The sequence below is a fragment of the Carcharhinus amblyrhynchos genome, chromosome 15, assembly GCF_965287045.1.
Source record: "Carcharhinus amblyrhynchos chromosome 15, sCarAmb.v2.hapA, whole genome shotgun sequence".
NCBI classification, from domain to species: Eukaryota; Metazoa; Chordata; class Chondrichthyes; order Carcharhiniformes; family Carcharhinidae; genus Carcharhinus; species Carcharhinus amblyrhynchos.
Window position 1 is genome coordinate 28,536,646 of NC_137338.1, and position 22,340 is coordinate 28,558,985.

Consider the following 22,340-nt stretch of genomic DNA (forward strand, 5'->3'; position numbering starts at 1 on the left):
CGTGGGATATAGATTACAATGTAGAAGTGAGTTGTTTATAAACTAGTTGGATTTCAACTGAAATGAAGCTTTAATCCAGCTGTTTGATATTTCGTCGTTACTGTAGTGAGTCACAACACCTTGACATTGCAGCCGCCGCCACTTGTCAAATTCCCATTCCCTCCATCCCACATATTTATTCAGTGGCTTCTTGAGACCTGCCTCCTTCTCACCGAGTATTGGCACTGCTGCCCTGATCATATCCTGCTCACAATACTTAAGAGGTGTGAATGATCCAATCCATGGAAGCAGATAATGATTCCCATTTTGCGAATAACTGCAGATGGTATTTGTACTTCAAGTTTGGGAATCCCCAGACCTCCATTCCTTACATGGGAATAGAGGACGCCATCCGTTGTGTGGGGGGGAAGGTGTAGGAATTGTTTGACGGCATTACAGATGATTTGGTCTAACCTGATGAGCATGTTTTGTGATACCTCAAAGGATCAGTGAAAATACAGTCTCAGGATGACATAAACTGTCAAGATCTCCACGTGTTGTCTTGGCTGGAGAGCTGCAGATTACGAGCTGATACCCAGGCTTTCAGTTTCTCCTCCCAAGCACCACCTTCCACGCCTGCCCTTGGATCTCTCCGGGCACCCAATTATTTTTCAGTTTCACCTGGGGGGGATGTATGCGGCTACCTCCTTCTGAATTTGCCAGTTCTTGTAATGATTAAACAGAAAGGTCTTCTTTGTGTACGTAAAATCGAAGCCTTTTATCTTCTTGATATTGATAGACAGGTCTGTGTGATCACAAATGGAATGCAAAATCCTCAGGTTTTGCCCCATCCCAACATATGAATCACTCAGGAGAGCGATGTCATCTGCAAAGCCCAGCGTTCAGCAGTTGACTCGTGCTCCATCCAGAGTCATGAAGACACCTGAATTGGCCTCTTCCAGACTGCAAATCAGCGGATCCATTGCAATGTTAAAAAGGATGGGTGAGAATGGGTCTCCTTGCTTTACACCCCTCTCAATCTTTATTGGGGCAGTCGTGGACTTATCACCCTCGATCACCGTTGTGTTGCCAGTGTAGAGGTCTTGAATGAGATCAACAAAGTCATATGGGGGTCTTTCACACTCTAGTGCTTTCAGAAATAATTTGTGACCAATAGAGTCGAACACCTTTGCAAAATCAACAAAGACAACAGCTAGGTCCTTATGGTTTTTCTTAGCGTCCTTCGTAACGTTTTGCAGCATGGCAATGTTCTCATTGCACCTGGGAGTTGCTGCTAAGAACTCTTTCTGTTGTGGGTTGATACCTACAGTGTCATTTAGCCTCTTGAAGAGGCATAGCAGCATTGGGCCTTTAGTAATTGAGTTGTCAATAGTTTTAAGGCACTCTTGATCCTCACATTTGGAGATCAAGACAGTTCGACTCTATTTCATACATTCTGGGATCATCTTTAATGTCAACCAAAGGACAAAGAGGTGAGGTATCTGATTCTCATCCGCTTCATGTAGATTATGGATGTCCTCGATCTTCTAACCATCTGGTCCAGGCACGTTGGCCTCCTTGATTCCCTTGATCGCATTGATAACCTCTTTGGCTTTGATTCACTTAATCAACTCCCCATTGTCTGTTTTACCCTTGGAAGTGGCAAATTTGCTAATGTTTGCTTTATTGTTTTTACTGGAGAATTTCTCCTGAAAACTTTTCTCCAGCTCCCTCGTGGAAAGTGGACATAATGTTGCTGTGGGCGCTCTCATGATCTGGCGAGCAAGTTGACGCCTGTTATTCTTGTAAAGCAGCTGGGTTGCTCTGAAAATTGCTTTTTGCTTTGCCTATTGTTCCTTCGCAGCAGTATTGACATCAGTCTTGGGTCTTTTATCCTTCTTGTGCATACTTACCTTGTAACCTTCCTTCTCCTGCCTGTCTTTCGCACCGTTCGTCAGAAGGTCGGTGATATTCTCCATTAAACCTATTCTCTGGGCACGACAATCGAGGTCATTCCTTGCATTCAGGAGCTCCTTGGCCTGTGTGAGCTGGTCATCCACGTCCCTATGTTTAGGGACTGAGGCCCGGGCTTGTCTGACGAACCCTGTATGCCAGTCCGGGTCCACAATGTCTGCCTCTTCCAGTTCTGGTTCTTGTTTGGAGTCCGGGGGTTCTTCCACAATAACTGCCAATGCTGCAGCTTGTGCCACCTTGCATTTTTCTGCAAGTTGCCTGCGTTTATGTGAGATTTGTTTTGGTTTTTTGGATGTTAAAACCATAATGTCCTTATTGATGCACCGGGACCCAGCAAATCTCACCTCCAACGCTTCGAGTAGAGCTGCTTCTTCCTCGGACCATACAGATGTTCGCCTCTTTTGGTTGGAACTGGAATGCGTTCTTCAGGCGTATGGTGTTACGAAGAACTGGATGTCGGTGCCTTTCATGCTGAGAGAGTCCCCTTTCCAATGTGAAGGTACGTTCACACGCACTGCACTGATGTTTCCCGACTGTCAAGGATTGAATCTCACCTTTATGTTTCGGGCAGAGGCAAGTGATGGAGTGATACTCCCCAGATTTACCGCATCACGAACATTTAATTCGAATTGTTTTGATCTTGTGCACTGTGTTAAGGTGTTTGTTAAACGTACCGACTGCTGGAAGGATGGTATTGCAAGACTCACAGAACAGTGCATCGGTAGGGTAATGGATGACCTCTTCCTTTACTTCAGTCCAGTCTTGAGATGGTTCGATAATATTCCTTCGATAAAGGTAGCATCGTTTTCAGTACGAACATTAACAATTGCGGCGATGTTAGCCAGAGTTCCTGTTCCCATTTCAGGACTTGATATGCCTTATCGTAGAAGGTGAGTGTAGTTATCACTACATCATCCGCTGGATGGGTCGTCCAGACTGGCTCTTCTACAATAGGTTGGTCGACTTCAGCTATCGTGGTGGTTGACTTTTGTGGTGTGGGGCCAGAGTGCATCACCCGATAGTGCCGGTAGTATTGTCCGGGTCCCAAGACTCTTCTTATCAGCCTCTTTGCAGCCTACATCAGCCTTCCATCTCATCCACTACACCAAACTTAGCGTCATCAGCAAATTTACTGACCCACCCTTCAGCCCCCTCCTCCAAGTCATTAATAAAAATCACAAATAGTGGAGGACACAGCACTGATCCCTGTGGTACACCGCTGGTAACTGGTCTCCAGTTTGAAAATTTTCCATCCATCACCACTGTCTTCTATGAGATAGCCAGTTACTTACCCAATTGGCCAAATTTCCAACTATCCCATACCACCTCACTTTCTTCATGAGCCTACCATGGGGAATCTTATCAAATGCCTTACTAAAATCCACATATACGACACTAACTGCTTTATCTTCATCTACACGCTTAGTTACCTCCTCAAAGAATTCAAACAAATTTGTCAGGTAAGACTTGCCCTTCACAAATCCGTGCTGACTATCCTGGATTAAGCTGCATCTTTCCAAATGGTCATAAACCTTGTCCCTCAGGACCTTTTCCGTTAACTTACTGACCACCGAAGTAAGACCTATAATTACCAGGGTCATTCCTATTTCCTTTCTTGAACAGAGGAACAACATTCGCTACTCTCCAGTCCTCTGGCACTATCCCCATGAACAGTGAGGCTTACCTATAACCCTCAATCCTATTAAGTCCCATGTACTCATCCAGAAGTCTCTTAAAAGACCCTAATGAATTTGCCTCCACCACCACCGATGGCAGCCAATTTCACTCACCCACCACCCTCTGAGTGAAAAACCTATCCCTGATATCTCTATACCTACTCCCCAGCACCTTTAAAACCTGTGTCCTCTTGTGGCAGCCATTTCAGCCCTGGGGAAAAGCCTCAGAGTCCACTTGATCAATACCTCTCATCATCTTATACACCTCTATCAGGTTTCCTCTCGTCCTTTGTCTCTCTAAGGACAAAAGATCGAGCTGTCTCAACCTATCCTCAAGGCACCTCACCCAATTCGGGTAATGTCCTTGTAAATCTCCTCTGCACCCTCTCGATGGCTTCCACATCCTTTCTGTAATGAGGCGACCAGAACTGAGCACAGTTCTCCAAGTGGGGTCTGACCACGGTCTTATACAGCTGCAGCATTATCTCTCGACTCCTAAACGCAATTCCTCGATTGATGAAGGCCAGTACACCATATGCTGCCTTAACCACATCCTCTACGTGCAAAGCCAATTTGAGAGTCCTATGAACCCGGACCCCAAGATCCTTCTGATCTTCCACACTGCTGAGAATCTTACCCTTAATATTATATTCCTTCATCCCATTTGACCTGCCAAAATGTACCACTACACATTTATCCGGGTTGAAGTCCATCTGCCACTTCTCCGCCCAGTCTTGCATCCTATCTATGTCATGCTGCAACTTCTGACATCCCTCCAACTATCCACAGCACCTCTGACTTTTGTGTCATCGGCAAACTTACCAACCCATCCCTCCACTTCCTCATCCAAGTCATTTATAAAAATCACAAAAACCATTGATCCCAGCCTGTTGCTTGTGCTGTTTATTAACCAACTAGTAGCCATTTATCAGGGCGGCACATGGTTAGCATTACTGCCTCACAGCACCAGGCATCCATGTTTGATTTCCAGCTTGGGTCACTGAATGGAGTTTGCACATTCTCCTTGTGTCTGCATGGGTTTCCTCCCACAGCACCAGGGATCCATGTTTGATTTCCAGCTTGGGTCACTGAATGGAGTTTGCACATTCTCCTTGTGTTTGCATGGGTTTCCTCCCACAGTCCAAAAGATGTGTGGGTTAGGTGAATTGGCCATGCTAAATTCACCCTCAGTGTACCCCAACAGGTGCCGGAGTTTAGCGACTAGGGGATTTTCACAGTAACGTAGTGTTAATGTAAGCCTACTTGTGACTAATAAATAAACTTTAACTTTAGGTGTCTCCATTTTTGCGAAGTTCACTTGCCGAGGTGTAGATATACTGGAAATGTCAGTATTTTTTGCCCATATCTAGTTGCCCTTGAGAAAATACAAATGGGCTGCTTTGAACTGCTGTCGTCTATATGAGCATTCAAATTAGGAGCAGGAGTAGGCCTTCAATAAAGTCTTGGCTGACCTGATTGTGACCTCAATTCCACATTCCTATGCACTCCATATGCACCCCCAATACCCTTTCACCCCTTTGTGGATCAAGAATCTATCTACCTCGACTTAAAATAACACTTGGCTTCTGCTGCTTTTTGAGGAAGCGAGTTCCAAAGGCACTCAAAGAAAAGATCTCTCCTCAACTCTGTCCTAAATGGGTGACCCCTTATTTTTAAAAGGCAATCTCGATATGATGAAGGTGCTTCAACTTTGTTCGGCCAGGAATTCCTGGGTTTTTTTTTACCAGCAAGAATGAAGCGGCGACTGTATGTCCAAATTGGGTTATGTGAAACTCGGAGGGAGCTTAAGGTGGCAGTGTTCCTGTACACCTGGTCCCTGTGTCCTTCTCAGGTGGTTGAGGTCCTGGGTTTCTGAGTGCTGCCAAAAATAGTTTGACAAGTTGAGGGTGTGCACACCTCAGCCATGGTATGCTGAGGGTAGAGGGTGTGATTTGGTCATTGACGAGGAAAATGGATCAACCAAAATTAAATAAATTATTTTAAACTGCGTCAGAAATAGCAGATAATAGCACTGAAACTATCATGGGGAAAATATAAGGTCGCTTCTTTATGAAGTCGAAGTCAGCCTGTCCCATGGTTTTAATTAATTTAATATATTTCAAGGATTTGATGGACTATTGTCCTGAAACCTATCAGAACTTGGGCTTGAGAGTATATTTACTTTTTTCCACAAACTTTTGAGTATTAGCAGAAAAACTAAAGCATTAATTGTATTGACGCATTGCATGTTTTTTGCATTTGAGAAGAAATTGCTGACTGGCCTGTTTCTAGTTTGTATTTCTCAATATATTGTAAATTGTATGCATTTTGCAATTTATTGGCAGTTGCACTATCTCTCCTGAGCATCAGATTCATATGTTTTGAGAACAATTTTACTTTCTCCTATTATAGATATACTGTTTAAAGTTCATGACCTTATGTTAAGGTTTTACAATCCACTGGCCTCTGCTCTCTTTGGTCAAAATATTGTTTATATTGAATATAACTGATGTAAATAAATGTAGAAACTTCAAATGCTTGCTAGTTTTGCTTAGTCAGACCACAGTACATATCTCTTCTTTACAGGGCTTTCCATTACAGTACTGTTCTTCTAAAATTCAGCTGCTGGCTTAATTTGACTTGTAATCATTGCTTGCTTGTTATCTGACATTTACAGTATACAACTGTGCAAAAGCTGATCTCTTGGAGAATATCTTCCACTGGTGAAATGGAATGTGGGCCATATCTCTCATTTTTAAATGATGAAAATTCACTGTTTTCTCTGAATTTGTCTGATCCCAGGTTTACAGTTTGACATTCACTTTGTATTTGCAAGCTATGCACTAGTTAACTGCCTTTTTTTAGATTGCAAACATGTACAGTCATTCATGACCTTATGAAACAGTTTTAATTTAAAAAATTAACTGAAAAGTGGAAATGATGTGCACAACCTGTGACTTTGTTAAATGAATGTCAGTGCTGCTACATCCAAACATTTCATCCATGGATTCCACAACTTTCAAATACATCCTAATATTTTAAGAATAAGTTCAAGATATAGTCTATTAACTCAAAGTCTGATCCCTTTAGTAGTGTTTCTACCTTGCCTGGAAGCACAATCCCCAAATATTCATCATCTTTTGAAGATTTACCATTTTAAATTTACATTTCACAAAGTTAAATTATTTATTGCACATCTGACTGGCTTCAAAGTAATCTGGTTTTACCTGAACCTTGCCTGAGTGATGACACATTAATCTTTTTTTCTTTCTATGTTAGAGTTTGAGCTTTCATAATATTTTTCTCCTTCCTATCTACTTTTCCACTTAATTCTTGTTAACACTCTACATCTTTTGCAATTAATATACATTGTTCATGTGGTCTGATCAGAGCTGAGTATTATATTGAAATCTGATTAATGTATTGGAAAGCCAATCTTTTCATTATGTTACCTAACTTTGATGTAACTAATTGAAATGCACTTTGGGCATTGCCTGTGTCGTAAGCTAATGAAGAGCAGCCAGCATAGACTGGGGAAGAAAAGAATCCTGGTTGATCAACCTCCCTGACATTATTGATGGGGCAAGTTGCTCAGGCACTTTTAACAAAAGTTCTAGACAAAGGGGATGTTCAACCTTCAAGGTCTTGTCGGTCTGCCTGAAAACTTCGGTGTCAGTGAGGCAGCCAAGGCAAGTCCCTACTTCAACCCAATAAACCTTCAAATGCCAGCCACTCATTTGAGGTGAGGTGGGCAGCCAGGAGTTGGAAAATTACCCCAAATATCCAATCGCCTGGGGCAACAATTATCAAAGCAACTAGAAAGGTATGGTGCAAGTTGAGGAAGTTATGTAGTGCTGAGTGTACTGAAGTGAATGTATAAGAAAGAAAATAAGCATAATGCAAAACAGCCCTCTTAGCATCCTGACTGTGCAGTTAGTGCGCACACTATTTATTTGATGTTCTGATCCTTTGGGAGTAGCTTAGATGATCGGAATACAACCTGGTTTCAGTCTGTTGATGCTACCCAAACTTATAATAAATAAATTAGGTGGGAGGGAGGAAGATATGAAAATCAGAAGGCTTCTTGTCACCCGTCTTTCAAACTGATTTGATGTACATAGAAATCCCACAGTGCAGAAGGAGGCCATTCAGCCCATTGAGTCTGCACCGACAGCAATCCCACCCTAGACCCTACCCCCACACCCCCGACATATTTACCTCCAAATCCCTCTAACCTACACATCCTGGGACGCTTGGGGGCAATTTAGCATGGCCAATCAACCTAACCTGCACATCTTTGGACTTTGGGAGGAAACCCATGCAGACATGGGGAGAATGTGCAAACTCCACACAGACAGTGACCCAAGTCAGGAATTGAACCCAGGTCTCTGGAGCTATGAGGCAGCAGTGCTGTCCCTTGCAAAAGTTTGAAGGCTACTTTTGGTTTTGAGTGAAGAAATGAAGAATTAGGTTCTTATTCCTTTTACACAGCCATTTGTTTTCCACTGACGATGGCTACTGTTTACCTTTTTCCACTTTCATTTTTACTGAAAGCAGACAGATTCCAGCACCGACCCTCCATTCCCATGCTGTCCACCAGCCTTGTCCATATTAAATTTAGTTTGCGGCTTTTCGAGGTGCTTTTTCATCAGGAAGGCAATGGCCTAGTGTGATTATCACTAATCCATTAATCCAGAAACTCAGCTATTGTTCTGGGGATCTGGATTCGAATCCCACTTTAGCAGATGGTGGAATTTGAATTCAATTGAGAAAAATATATATCTGGTATTAAGAATCAACTCATGACCATAAAATCATTCAGTTGTCAGCAAAACCCATCTCGTTCACTAATGTCCTTGAGGGAAGGAAATCTGCCATCCTTACAGGAAGGAAATCTGCTGTCCTTACCTGGTCTGGCCTACATATGACTCCAAAGCCACAGCAAGGTGGTTGACTCTCAACGGCTCTCCAAGGGTAACTAGGGATGTGCAATAAATGCTGGTCAGCCAGCGACGCCCATGTTGAACAAATGAACAAAAAAATCTGAAAATTTAACCTGACAGTCTCTTTCCATATTCGGCTCTTTTTTTAAGTTTGAGGCTGTTAAGTACTGATGCCTGCAAGCCTCCACTCAGCGCTCCCCCTGAGTCTAATTCTCATCACTTAATGCATCTGGCTGAATTTTGCAGATTTGTATATCTGCCTTACCCAATTTGTTGCTCTAATTTGCTTTCCAGTGTCTTCTGTTACTGTTACTAGAGAGGTGGTGCTCGACAGACTGGAGGGGCTGATTGTGGACAAGTCCCCAGGACCGGATGGAATGCATCCGAGGGTTCTGAAAGAAATGGCGGAGGTTATAGTGGATGCCTTGGTGGTTATTTTCCAGACGTCGCTGGATTCCGGGGAAGTGCCGGAAGATTGGAAAACGGCTAATGTTACGCCGTTGTTTAAGAAGGGTGCCAGGCAAAAGCCGGGGAATTATAGGCCGGTTAGTTTAACGTCTGTGGTAGGTAAAATGTTAGAATCCGTCATTAAGGAGGAAATTGCGAGGCATCTTGAAGGGAATTGCTTGATAGGGCGGACGCAACACGGTTTCATTAAAGGGAAGTCGTGTCTGACAAATTTACTGGAGTTCTATGAGGATGTGTCTAGGGCAGTGGATAGAGGAGAGCCGGTGGATGTGGTCTTTCTGGATTTTCAGAAGGCGTTTGACAAGGTACCTCACAAGAGGTTATTGCAGAAGGTCGAGGGACATGGAGTTGGGGGTAGGGTGTTAGCGTGGATAGAGGATTGGTTGTCAAATAGGAGGCAGAGAGTGGGGGTCAATGGGTGCTATTCGGATTGGCAGTTGGTGACTAGTGGGGTGCCCCAGGGGTCGGTGCTGGGGCCTCAGCTATTTACCATTTATATAGATGATCTGGAGGAGGGAACCGAGTGCAGGGTGTCGAAATTTGCTGATGACACCAAGATTGGGAGAAAGGCAAATTGTGCGGAGGGTGTGGAGAGTCTGCAGAAGGATCTAGATAGGCTGGGCGAATGGGCCAGGAAATGGCAAATGGAATTTAATGTTGGCAAGTGTGAGGTGGTCCACTTTGGTAGGAAGAATGGTAGGAAGGACTATTACTTACGTGGCGAAAAACTGCAGCAGGCGACGGTGCAGAGGGACCTCGGGGTCCTTGTGCATGAGTCGCAAAAACCCAGCTTGCAGGTGCAGCAGGTGGTCAGGAAGGCGAATGGGATGCTGGCCTTCATAGCGAGGGGGATTGAATATAAAAGTAGGGAGGTCTTGCTGCAGCTGTATAGGGCATTGGTGAGGCCGCAGCTGGAGTACTGTGTGCAGTTTTGGGCGCTGCACCTGCGCAAGGATATTTTGGCCCTGGAGGGAGTGCAGAGGAGGTTTACTAGGCTGATACCGGAGTTGAGGGGATTGAGCTATGAGGAGAGGCTGAATAAATTAGGCTTGTACTCGTTAGAGTTTAGAAGAATGAGCGGAGATCTCATTGAGACGTATAAGATGATGAATGGGATGGATAGGATAGAGGTGGAGAGACTCTTCCCGCTCAAAAAAGACAGTAGGACTAGGGGGCACAGCCTCAAGATAAAGGGGAGGCGGTTTAGAACGGAGTTGAGGAGGAACTTCTTCACTCAAAGGGTGGTGAATCTCTGGAATTCTCTGCCCGTTGAAGTGGTGGAGGCTGCCTCGCTAAATATTTTTAAGAAGCGGGTTGATGGGTTCTTGATAAGAGAGGGGATTAAGGGTTATGGGGAGAGGGCGGGAAAGTGGAACTGAGCCACGACAGATCAGCCATGATCTTATTGAATGGCGGGGCAGGCTCGAAGGGCTAGATGGCCTACTCCTGCTCCTATTTCTTATGTTCTTATGAATCACTGTTTTGGAGGTAGTTCTATTTGTACCATCTACTAAGAGGTGCTTCCTTTCAGACTCCATGCTGGTCGATATATTTTGATCTTTGTGTATTAATTCAAATTACTATGATTGGTTAGCTGAGGCAAAATGCAATGAATCAACCAACTTGTGCTGCTTTAATTTTGTGTGCAAATTTTAAACTTTGAATAGTCTAAAACATTATTTCTTTTTTGTGCTAGGAATGAACAGTGTAGTTTCCTTGAAGTAATTTGTTTGTACAAAAACAGCATTAATTGCTGAAGAAAAAACTAGTTATGTGACAACATAAATTTTCATAGAATCATAGAAACCTTACAGAGTAGAAGGAGGCCATTCAGCCCATCGAGGCTGCACTGACAACAATCCTATCCCAGATTCTATCCCTTGCTAATCTCCCTGATCTACCCTGGACACTAAGGGACAATTTAGGATGGCCAATCCATCTAACCAGCACATTTTGGGAAGAAAAACTTCAATTTCTAAGAGAATAAAGGTTTGTGTGGAAAAGAGGTGCAGCAGTTATTAAGTAGAGAGGTCTTAATTAGTTCCAGCAAATGCTAAATCATGGAGATGACTTGTGTTAAGTTATTTCTGCCCTACTCTTCCATTGGTGGAAAATAGGTGAAATATTGGAAGATTTTGAGGAGCTTTAAGTTTAATTTAATGATATATAAAGGTGGCTGAGGAGTGCATATATTAAATATTAGCACATACTGACTCAGTAGTTCTCAAGGTATTTTGACAGAACAGTATAATCCACAATGCTGAAACAGACTCGTGGAGTAGCTCTCCCAATCTATTCTTCTGCATTTTATTTTCATAGATTTCATAGAATCCTACAGGGCAGAAGGAGGCCACGTGGCCCTTCGAGTTTGTACTGACCACAATCCCACCCCCACAACCCCACGCATTTACCCTAGCTACTCAGGTAAATGCAGACTACCTCTGACACTAAGGGGCAATTTAGCATGGCCAATCCACTTAGCCCGTGCTTCTTTGGACTGTGGGAGAAAACCGGAGCATCCAGAGGAAACCCATACAGACAGGGTTTTGTCGCAAGTGCCATGTCACAAGGTGCTTTCAGTGTATTTTTCTCTTGTTCTCTGACCTGTTATCTATAGTTCATCTTCCTTGGACAAATAAACTGGAAGGAGGCGTTCTTAGGGAAAAGTACCGAAGGAAGGTGGCAGATATTCAAGGAATGTTTGTCTGGAGCTCTGCATGTCAACGTTCCGATGAGACAAGGGGGTTTTGGTAGGTTGTGGGAACCATGGTGCACGAAGGCTGTGGTGATCCTAGTCAGGAGGAAAAGGAAGGTGTACAAAAGGTTCAGGGAACTAGGAGATGTTAAGGATCTTGAGGAGTGTAAGGACTGTAGAAAGGAGCTTAAAAGGGAAATTAGGAGAGCCAGAAGGGGTCATGAGAAGACCTTGGTGGGTGAGATTAAGGAGAATCCCAAGGCCTTCTATAAATATGTGAAAGGTAAAAGGATGAGAAGAGAAGGGATAGGACCTATAAAAGGTGAAGGGGGAAAGGTCTGTGTGGAACCAGAAGAAATGGCAGAGGTGCTTAATGAGTACTTTGCCTCAGTATTCACAGTGGAAACTGATCTGGGAGATTTTGCTACAGATTTGCAGCAGATGGAAAAGATTGAGTATGTGGATATTAAGGAGGAGGATGTGTTAGAACTTTTGAATTCTATCAAGATAGATAAGTCGCCGGGACCAGATGGGATGTACCCCAGGATACTGTGGGAGGCGAGGGAAGTGATTGCAGAGCCCCTGGCGATGATCTTTGCGTCGTCAATGGAGACGGGAGAGGTTCCTGAAGATTGGAGGATTGCGGATGTAGTTCCTATTTTCAAGAAAGGAAACAGAGATAGCCCGGGAAATTACCGACCGGTGAGTCTGACCTCAGTGGTTGGTAAGCTGATGGAGAGGCTTCTGAGGGACAAGATTTACGAGCATTTGGAGAGGTTTGACATGATCAGAAATAGTCAGCATGGATTTGTCAAGGGCAGGTCGTGCCTTACGAGCCTAGTTGAGTTCTTCGATAATGTGACTGAACACATTGACAAAGGAAGCGCAGTGGACGTGGTGTACATGGACTTCAGCAAGGCGTTTGATAAGGTCCCCCATGCAAGACTTCTCGAGAAGGTGAGAGGGCATGGGATCCAAGGGCCTTTGGCCTTGTGGATCCAGAACTGGCTTGCCTGCAGAAGGCAGAGAGTGGTTGTGGATGGCTGTTTTTCGGCATGGAGGTCAGTCACCAGTGGAGTGCCCCAGGGATCTGTTCTAGGACCCTTGCTGTTTGTCATTTTCATAAATGACCTGGATGAGGAAGTGGAGGGATGGGTAAGTAAGTTCGCCGATGACACGAAGGTCGGTGGTGTTGTGGATGGTCTGGAAGGATGTTAAAAGTTGCAGCAGGACATAAATAGGATGCAGGACTGGGCGGAGAAGTGGCAGATGGACTTCAACGCGGATAAATGTGTAGTGGTCCATTTTGGCAGAACCAACGGAATGAACGAGTACACTATCAAGGGCAGGAGTCTTAGTAGTGTTGAAGAGCAGAAGGATCTTGGGGTCCGGGTCCACAGGACTCTTAAATTGGCCTCGCAGGTGGAGGATGTGGTCAAGAAGGCGTATGGTGTACTGGCCTTCATTAATCGAGGGATTGAGTTTAGGAATCAGGAGGTAATGCTGCAACTTTATAAGACCCTTGTCAGGCCTCATTTGGAGTACTGTGTGCAGTTCTGGTCGCCTCACTATAGGAAAGACGTAGAAGCTATTGAAAGGGTACAGAGGAGATTTACAAGGATGTTGCCTGGACTGGGAGGCATGCCTTATGAAGTTAGGTTGAGGGAGCTGGGACTCTTCTCCCTGGAGAGATGAAGGTTGAGAGGCGACCTGATAGAAGTTTATAAGATGTTGAGAGGAATAGATAGGGTGGATTCTCAGAGGCTATTTCCCCAGGTTGAAATGGTCGCTACGAGAGGACACAGATTTAAGGTGCGGGGAGGAAAGTACAGAAGTGATGTTAGGGGTAAGTTTTTCACTCAGAGGATGGTGAGTGAATGGAATCGGCTGCCGTCAGTGGTGGTGGAGGCGAACTCGCTGGAGTCTTTTAAAAGACTTCTGGATGAGTATATGGGGTTTAATGGGATTGGGGGTTATAGATAGGTCTATAGATTGGTAGATGTTGATGTGATCGGCGCAACTCGTGGGCCGAAGGGCCTGTTTGTGCTGTAGTGTTCTATGTTCTATGTTCCTGAAAGAGAAAAAGATTAGCAAAACACTTCATAAAGAAAACGCAGCAGGCTAGTATTAATAGTATTCTCAAAATGTTAACATATCTCATTAAGAGTTAATGGTTGAATTTAGCAGAAATTGTGTAATATGTTTGGTTGCCTCATATAGTATGTGAAAGGTTGTAATACTCCATGCAGATTTTAATAAGAATTTATGGATGTATTTGGAATATTTGTAAACCAAGAATTTTCCATTAAAAATCTTTAAGGTATCTGTACTTAAGCATTTTATACCTTGTCTTGCTCATTAAATTTCAATTTTTGCGAAGACTGCAGTTTAATTATTTAAACATTTTTGGCGGACTGAGATGGAGGGAAAGTTGTAATATTTTAGAGTAAAACATAACCGTTTCATTTTCTTTGTGTTGTCATGATGGTGCAGAACTAGCTTAACTGTGGGCACTGAAAGGGACCTGGTACTTGATCAATGATGTGATTTGGACAAACACAGGAGTGTAGATGCACAGCAGCATGAAGTAATGACTAAATAAATCTATTGCTGATTGAGGGATAAATGTTAGCTGCAGTATTGGAGGGATCCTCTGCTCCTTCTTGAATAAAGATATGAGATCTCATATGTTCCCATGAACATCTGTCATAAAATTGTACCTCTGATAAAGCAGCATTGAAGAATTAGCATAGACTTGGTGTTCAAGTCACAGGAGTGGAGCTAAAGTTTTAAACTTTATTTATTAATGTCACAAGTAAGCTTACATTAACTCTGCAATGAAGTTACTGGGAAAAATCCCCTAGCGTATCATAGAATCCCTCCAATGCAGAAGGCAGCCATTTGGCCCATCAAGTCTGCACTGACCACAACCCTACCCAGGCCCTATCCCCACAAACCCACTTATTTAGCTGATATTAAGGAGCAATTTAGCATGGCCAATCAACCTAACCTGCACATCTTGGGAGTGTGGGAGGAAACCGGAGTACCCAGAGGAAACCCATGCAGATATGGGGAGAATGTATAAGCTTCACACAGATAGTGACCCAAGGCCTGAATTGAATCCAGGTCTCTGGTGCTGTGAGGCAGCAATGCTAACCACTGTGCCACCATATATTTATGCTGTGAGTTTATCAACTGAGCCACATTGATATCATAATCGATCTGGAGGATATGTGTTATAGATCATTGGAAGGCCAAGTTGCTGTGGTAGCATGCACATTGTAGTCTAGAGCTAAGGATAATGATGGTAGAGACTCCAAATTTCTTTCCTTGTGTGGCTGACCAGAAATCTTTCCCAGCCTTACCATCGACATGAGTTATGAACACGTCTTCTTTGACAAGTTCTGGGGTGGCACTCAAACCTGGAACTTCTGTTGGAGGAAGGATGCTACCCATTACCACGAACCACCAATCGTTGCTGTTTAGTGAACTGAGTTTCTCTTCCATCTGTTGAATGCTGAGGGTGGGTGTTGTAGAAGAGGAAGAAGCAAAATGAAAACTTAGCAATGTCTGGCCAAGATTGAACTGTCTTCATAAAATATTGGCTCGATGAAATTTGTCAGTATTTGGAGGTTTTTACTGTGCAGACAGTTATAATGGTTAAATGATAAGCTTACACACAGTCATTTTTGAATTTTGTCACCCAGTAGTAGTTGAGAAATTTTTAGGACAGATTTATTTTCAGTTGCTGATAAAACGCCATCTCATATGCACACCTGGTCAGAATTTTTGAAGACCCAGAACAAAGAACAACCCAGCACGGGAAACAGGCCCTTCGGCCCAGTGAGCCCGCGCCGCCGCATCACCCTACACCTATTCTACCCTGCGTGTCCACGAATGGAACCCCTAACTTAGCCAGATTCAAACAGTAGTTTACTATTTTTTTTCATCAGTGATCTTTTGAGTTGAATAGATCGGAAAATAGCCCAGAACATAGGAATTAGGAACAGAAGTAGGCAAATTCAGCCTTTCGAGCCTGTTCCACTATTCAATCAGAACATGGCTGATCTCTCCCTGGTCTCAAATCCACTTCCCCACCTGTTCCCCATTTCTCTTTATCCCATTTTTAATTAGAAATATCGCTACCTATTTCTTGAAACCATTCCAAACTCAATCCATCACGCAGACCAGCCTGCAATCCATTGACTCTGTCTACACTTCCCGTTGCCTTGGCAAAGCAGCTAGCATGATTAAGGTCCCCACACACTCCATACATGCTCTTTTCCACCTTCAGGAAAAAGATATAAAAGTCTGAGGTAATGTACTAATTGACTCGAGAACAGCTTCTTCCCTGCTGTTGTCAGACTTTTGAATGGACTTACCTTGAATTAAGTTGATCTTTCTCTACACCCTAGCTATGACTATAACACTACATTCTGCACTCTTGTTTCCTTCTCTGAATGGTATGTTTTGTCTCTATAGCATGCAAGAAACAATACATTTCACTGTTTATGCATGTAACAATAAATCAAATCAAAATTCAATGATTAAGATGCCAACATGCTATGGGCAAAAGAGGCACTGTGATCTTAAGGATCAATTGTTAGATCCTTGCATTGTATCTGTAGCTTATAATGGGATGGTGCTTTCTTTTAGCAAGGTGTTCATAAAGTAGGGGGACCTCATGAAAGAATTGCAAACTGTTTCTTTAGAGTCCTGAAAGTAGGAGCAGGCAGGGTTAAAGAAGTCTCATACAGCTCCAATGACTGATTAGTATGTAAATTCAATGCACATAATTAGAAAGGAGATCTCAGATTAAGCATGAAAGAATATTTAAGTAAATAATTGTAAGGCAGTCTGATTACCAGATTACAGTCACCACTTTAGTTAGGGAAGAGTATGGGGTATTTTTATCTTGAATCTAGTAAATTACCTACAATAGTTTTATTACCTACTATAGTGAAGCTTGGTTTAAGAATTGATTGTACAAGTTGGCATTCATTGAATCATACAGTGCAGAATGAGGCTATTCGGCCCTTCGTCTGCACCAACCCCATGCATTTAACCTAGCTAGTCCCCCTGATGCTACGGCTTAACCCGCACATCTTTGGACTGTGGGAGGAAACTGGAGCACCTGGAGGAAACCCATTCAGTCAAGGGGAGAACGTGCAAACTCCACGCAGACAGTGACCCAAGCCAGGAATCAAACCTGGGTCCCAGGTGCTGTGGAGCAGCAGTGCTGAGCAGCAGTGCTAACCACTGTGCTATCGTGCTGCCCATTAATTAGCATAAAGAACTATGTGGCTTTTTGGATAGAATTAGGAAATGAACAAAATTCCCAGTTGAAGAATAAAAGATGGTATAATTGTAAGTAAAGCTTTCTAATCATTGATTATTGAGAGCATTAATTTGTTTAATTTTATATTTGGAAAAATGCTGAATATATTACATTTCCATATGTCCAAGATCATAGCTGTGATAATCAAGATGGAACAGTGGCATCTACCCAAGCTGTAGACATAAAGCAGGACAAAACCAACCCAACCAATTACAACCCCAACAATCTACTCTTGATCATTAGTAAAGTGATGAAAGGGCTCATCAACAATGCAATCAAGCAGCACTTGCTTAGCAATAACCTGTTCACTGGTACTTTTTGGGTTCAACCAGGGTTTCCTAATTCCTGCTGTCCATTAGATTCTTGGCTCAAACATGGATAAAAGGGCTAAATGCCAGAGGTGAGGTTGACTGTGTTTGGCATCAAGGCTGCATTTGACTGCATGTGGCACCAAGGAGCTCAGGCAAAACTGGAGTCATTGGGATTGGGGAAAACCCTTGTTGAAGTAAAATTGAGACTGTAATCATTGTAAACTAATGTGTACATGACTACAGGACTGGTAGTCATGTACTAATGCCCAGCACTTATGTTGTCGTTAGCAAAGAACATCCTGTTAGTGTATTAAAAAAACCACAGAACAGACAAAAAAAACAGATTTTGAGGTCCAGATGGTCAGCTTAGCTTAGGAAAAAGCAGAACCAAAACAATAAGTTCCCCTTTTGCTAATGGTTATTTTTAAAGGAATGTGATTGGAAGCTAATTGCTGCTAGGGGAGCCCAATTGGCTAATGCATGTAACCACCCAAAGCTAATGACAAGATAACCGCTGATGTCTGTATGATTAAAGTGTATTAAAAAAAACGACTTACCACCACTCCAAATTGAGAAGTTGACTGCAAGCACTGCAGAGTGCTGGCACTTCTCCCAAAGCTTTGTTCAATAAACTGCATGTTGAATCTTTAAGTCTGACTCCAAGTGGTGATTTCCCACAACAAATTGACGTAGTCAGCAGGATCTTCCTGCTGGTGAGTTGATCGGTTGGCCTTGAACGGTGAACTGGAGTAGAGATTATTGAACTGTGGGAGTCAGACTGAGCCAACAATGCAGTTAACAATGAATGAAAATTAGGGGAATTTGTGGGACTATCGGATAGAAACAGGAATTGACTGCTGCTTGTGCTGATTGACTAAGGGCAAAGAAGTGCCTGTCTCAAACGCGCAGTCTTAGACCAGTTGTTAAGAGGGGAAATCCCCCATGCGAAGGTCGGGCCCATGAAGTGGGCCTAGAGGCACAAAGGCACTTAGGATTGTGTAGCACAAGTAGTAGAGGTCTTTTTAGTATCAACTCTAGTGGTGAACAAATGCAGAGTTTGTCATCTGCTTGCATAAAGTTAAATTGTAAAGCAGTGCGGTAAGGAGCTGATCACCCTGACCTAGAGCCGGACTCCGGTGGAAGAAACGTGTTGCTGAGAAGGTAATTGAGGCCGTGAGTATAAATAGAAACCCCAACAAGGGGGACTCTGGTGGAAAAAACACGTTGCTGAGGAGGTACTCGTGGCCGGGGCCTAGAAGCCTGCAACATGGCAGGTAAAAAAATTAAGTGGGGACCCACGGAATCCCTTATTGATAAATGTGTGACAGACAGACCCTCGTTGATTAAGAAGATGCAAAAGGACGGTTGGGATGTTTCTCGGACCTTAGAACAACAGAGAAAGTGTGTAGATGGAGAGAAGAAAGACAAAACAAAGAAGGCAGGGGTATTATTAATACATCAATTCGTTGGACTAATTGGACAAGTAGCTGCTTCCACTAAAAAGTGCAACAAAAACAAGGGCAAATTTATGAAATTAGAGTCTAGGGTAAGGAAATTAGGAAAAAAAAGGATCAATTATTAAAAGGGAATCAATGGGGAGGGGAAACTGTCTCTTTGTCCCCTTACAACAGGCACCCTTCATCTTGTTTAAAACAGAAGTACAGAGGGTTTTGGGGAATACCCCTACCAATTGGAGTAAATTCACAACAACCAAGCAACAGAAGGGGGAAGGGGCCTCTGAATATGGGGAACAATTGTTCCAAGTATATCAGGAATGCTCAGGGCATTGGAATAACCAGAAGATGTTGTTGATTGAGAAGGAATGAATGTTTTAATGAATCTCAGCACTGTATATAGTTCTGAATGCAGACTTGACCGTCCCCATCAATGGATGGTCTTGCGTTATTTGAAAATGTTATGCCCATGAACCCTATTAAAATAGATCATGTGGGGTAAGGAGCTTACATCCTCACTAACATGACAAGTGGTCTTTTGTTTTTTTTAAAAGGAGCGAGTGTGCAGTGTGTGTTACGGGGTCCTTGTGCATGAGTCGCAAAAACCCAGCTTGCAGGTGCAGCAGGTGGTCAGGAAGGCGAATGGGATGCTGGCCTTCATAGCGAGGGGGATTGAATATAAAAGTAGGGAGGTCTTGCTGCAGCTGTATAGGGCATTGGTGAGGCCGCAGCTGGAGTAGTGTGCAGTTTTGGGCGCTGCACTTACGCAAAGATATTTTGGCCTGGAGGGAGTGCAGAGGAGGTTTACTAGGCTGATACCGGAGTTGAGGGGGTTGAGCTATGAGGAGAGGCTGAATAAACTGGGCTTGTACTCGTTAGAGTTTAGAAGAATGAGGGGAGATCTCATTGAGACGTATAAGATGATGAATGGGATGGACAGGATAGAGGTGGAGAGACTCTTCCCGCTCAAAAAAGACAGTAGGACTAGGGGGCACAGCCTCAAGATAAAAGGGGGGTGGTTTAGAACGGAGTTGAGGAGGAACTTCTTCACTCAAAGGGTGGTGAATCTCTGGAATTCTCTGCCCGTTGAAGTGGTGGAGGCTGCCTCGCTAAATATTTTTAAGACGCGGGTTGATGGGTTTTTGATAAGCGAGGGGATTAAGGGTTATGGGGAGAGGGCGGGAAAGTGGAACTGAGCCACGACAGATCAGCCATGATCTTATTGAATGGCGGGGCAGGCTCGAAGGGCTAGTTGGCCTACTCCTGCTCCTATTTCTTATGTTCTTATGTAATTTTGAGAGAAAGGAACTATGTTCTCTCAACTCACTGGGGAAATATTATAAATTAATTGGTAAGATGGAAAATTGATTAGAGAAAATCTAAGGTTGAGCTAATAATTTGAGTAGTTTTTGTATTTCAGCGTGTTTGTGTGATCTGGTTGCTTGTTGAATGTAGGTGTTGTTGTTGCATTAAATTGAGAGCAGGAGTTGTTAAAGCCTGTTTGTTCTTGTGGAGTATTTATTGCAGGCAATAAATGCAATGCTTCACACTCTGGTTTAACTTCAAAGTGGCTGAGGAAGTGTTAAAATTTAAGTATAAGATTTCTTGAATTTACTTCTGTTTTTGGGTTTAGTTATAGTTTGGAAAAAAAGAATGAAAGCGACTGTCTTAAACAATTTTCTGTATTTTCTTTAAATGCTTTATTTTCATCCCAGTTTAAAATGTTAAGTTTGAATGAAAGAGGAAGTGCTGTGGAATGAATGGAAGCTTCCATATGTGTCTGTGTGTGTTTAATAAAGTGGTTGTGTGGATGTTTTTGTTGTTGTTTGCTTTAATGTTTTAATGTTCTTCCCCTAATTGTGATTTTACAACAGCGGGTTTGATACAGAGTTTAAATAATAATTGGAAATTGGATTGGAAAGTAAATTGAAATTTCAAAATCAAAGTACATTGAAGTTTGAAGTAACCAATTTGAATTTTGAATAATGGGTTCAAATTTTGTTAAGAAAGGATTTCAACCTCGGAGGGAACCATGTGCTCTTTCCATTGTCTTGAAGTAAAAATTATGAGCGAGTTAGTTGAGAAGTTAAGAGAAGAAAATAAGTAATTTTGTGGAAAAGTAGAAAAGCAAGAACAAAACAATTAAATATATTGACTGAGTCAGTTTAAAGTATATCAAATCAGTGAAATGAATTGTAGTTCTGATTGCTCCAAGTTCCAGCAGGAGATTAATCAATTAAAATCTCAGTTGTCAATGCAGATAAGGATCTGCATTGACAATCAAATAAGGATAAGGGCCACTACCACAATCCCACGGTAAAACCTATCGTTCGGTTACCATAGACCAGTTTACCAGTGGACGGAAATTGTACTGCTGCCACAATGGCTAGAATATTGGCGGAGGAGGTAATCCCTAGATGGGGAGTGCCCCTGCAAATTGATTCGGATCAGGGGACGCACGTCACCAGGAAAGTGGTAAGAACAGCGTGTCAACTGATGGGCATAAAGCAGAAATCCCACATTCCTTACCACCTGCAGAGTTCGGGAATGGTAGAATGTATGAACCAGACTCTTAAGAATGCGTTGGCAAAGGCCATGCAAACAGTGGGGGAATCGTGGACTGAAGTATTACCTACTATATTAATGAAGTTGAGAGCCACCACAAACTGTACAAACGGATTAACCCCTAATGAACAGGAAGGACAATGCAATTACCTGGGGCTGATGTAGGTACACTAAAAAATAAAATTAAACAGTATGTTTTGGAACTAAGCGCCCAATTAAAAGGGATGCGTAAATTAGTAAGAGAAAACCAGAAAGAAAGAGAAGCACAGAGAGTTTGAAATGCTTCCCGACGGCAGGACGTCACGTCAAGGTAAAAACATTACCTAGAACACTGGGGTTTGCACCAAAATGGAATGGGTCATATGAGGTCATAATCAGTGCAGACACCTGGGCCTGTTTGGACATAAGAGGGAAAGGTGTAAGGAAACATTGGACCTAGAGCTGAAATTACACAAAGAAATTAATGAGTAATTAATGATTAATCAATAAAGTCACCAGAATGCTTTTCCTGAAACAGGTGACAACTACAATTAAAGCATTTGGGCTGGTGATATAGCCTTTGGGCAGTTGTTAATATAGAGTGATAAGATAATTTTGTTTATTGTATCTGCCTTGATACTTGCCTGTTGCGAACATTAATAAGTGTATATAAATGCGTTACAGTTGTGATATCTGTGCGACATGATTACGTATAATAGTTGTCTGTGGAAACAACACCTATCCATGGCTCTCTTGGCACTGGGCAGGGCCTTGCTATCTGGTGTATGTGGTCCCCTATATCTGACATTAAAACTCCCTACGTATACACCCCAAATGCACCTTTTAAGGTCAAAACGGGCTATCACAGAAACCCAGCGATTTTGGATGATAGCCTTTCCCCTCGATGGTACGACCAAAGCCACCCGAGAGCTGATCAATACGGTGCCAGCTCTCAAAA

General features: G+C 42.9%; 1 protein-coding gene across 1 annotated transcript in view; it reads left to right on the top strand.

Annotated features, from left to right (window-relative positions):
* LOC145353192 (MORC family CW-type zinc finger protein 3-like) overlaps positions 1 to 11,833 on the top strand; it is a 73,676-nt gene extending 61,843 nt beyond the window's left edge. Inside the window, exon 17 of the transcript XR_013888666.1 lies at positions 11,360 to 11,833. The gene's annotated coding sequence lies outside the window, so the exon portion shown is untranslated. The remainder of the gene's footprint in view (positions 1 to 11,359) is intronic.
* Positions 11,834 to 22,340: the final 10,507 nt, after the last annotated feature.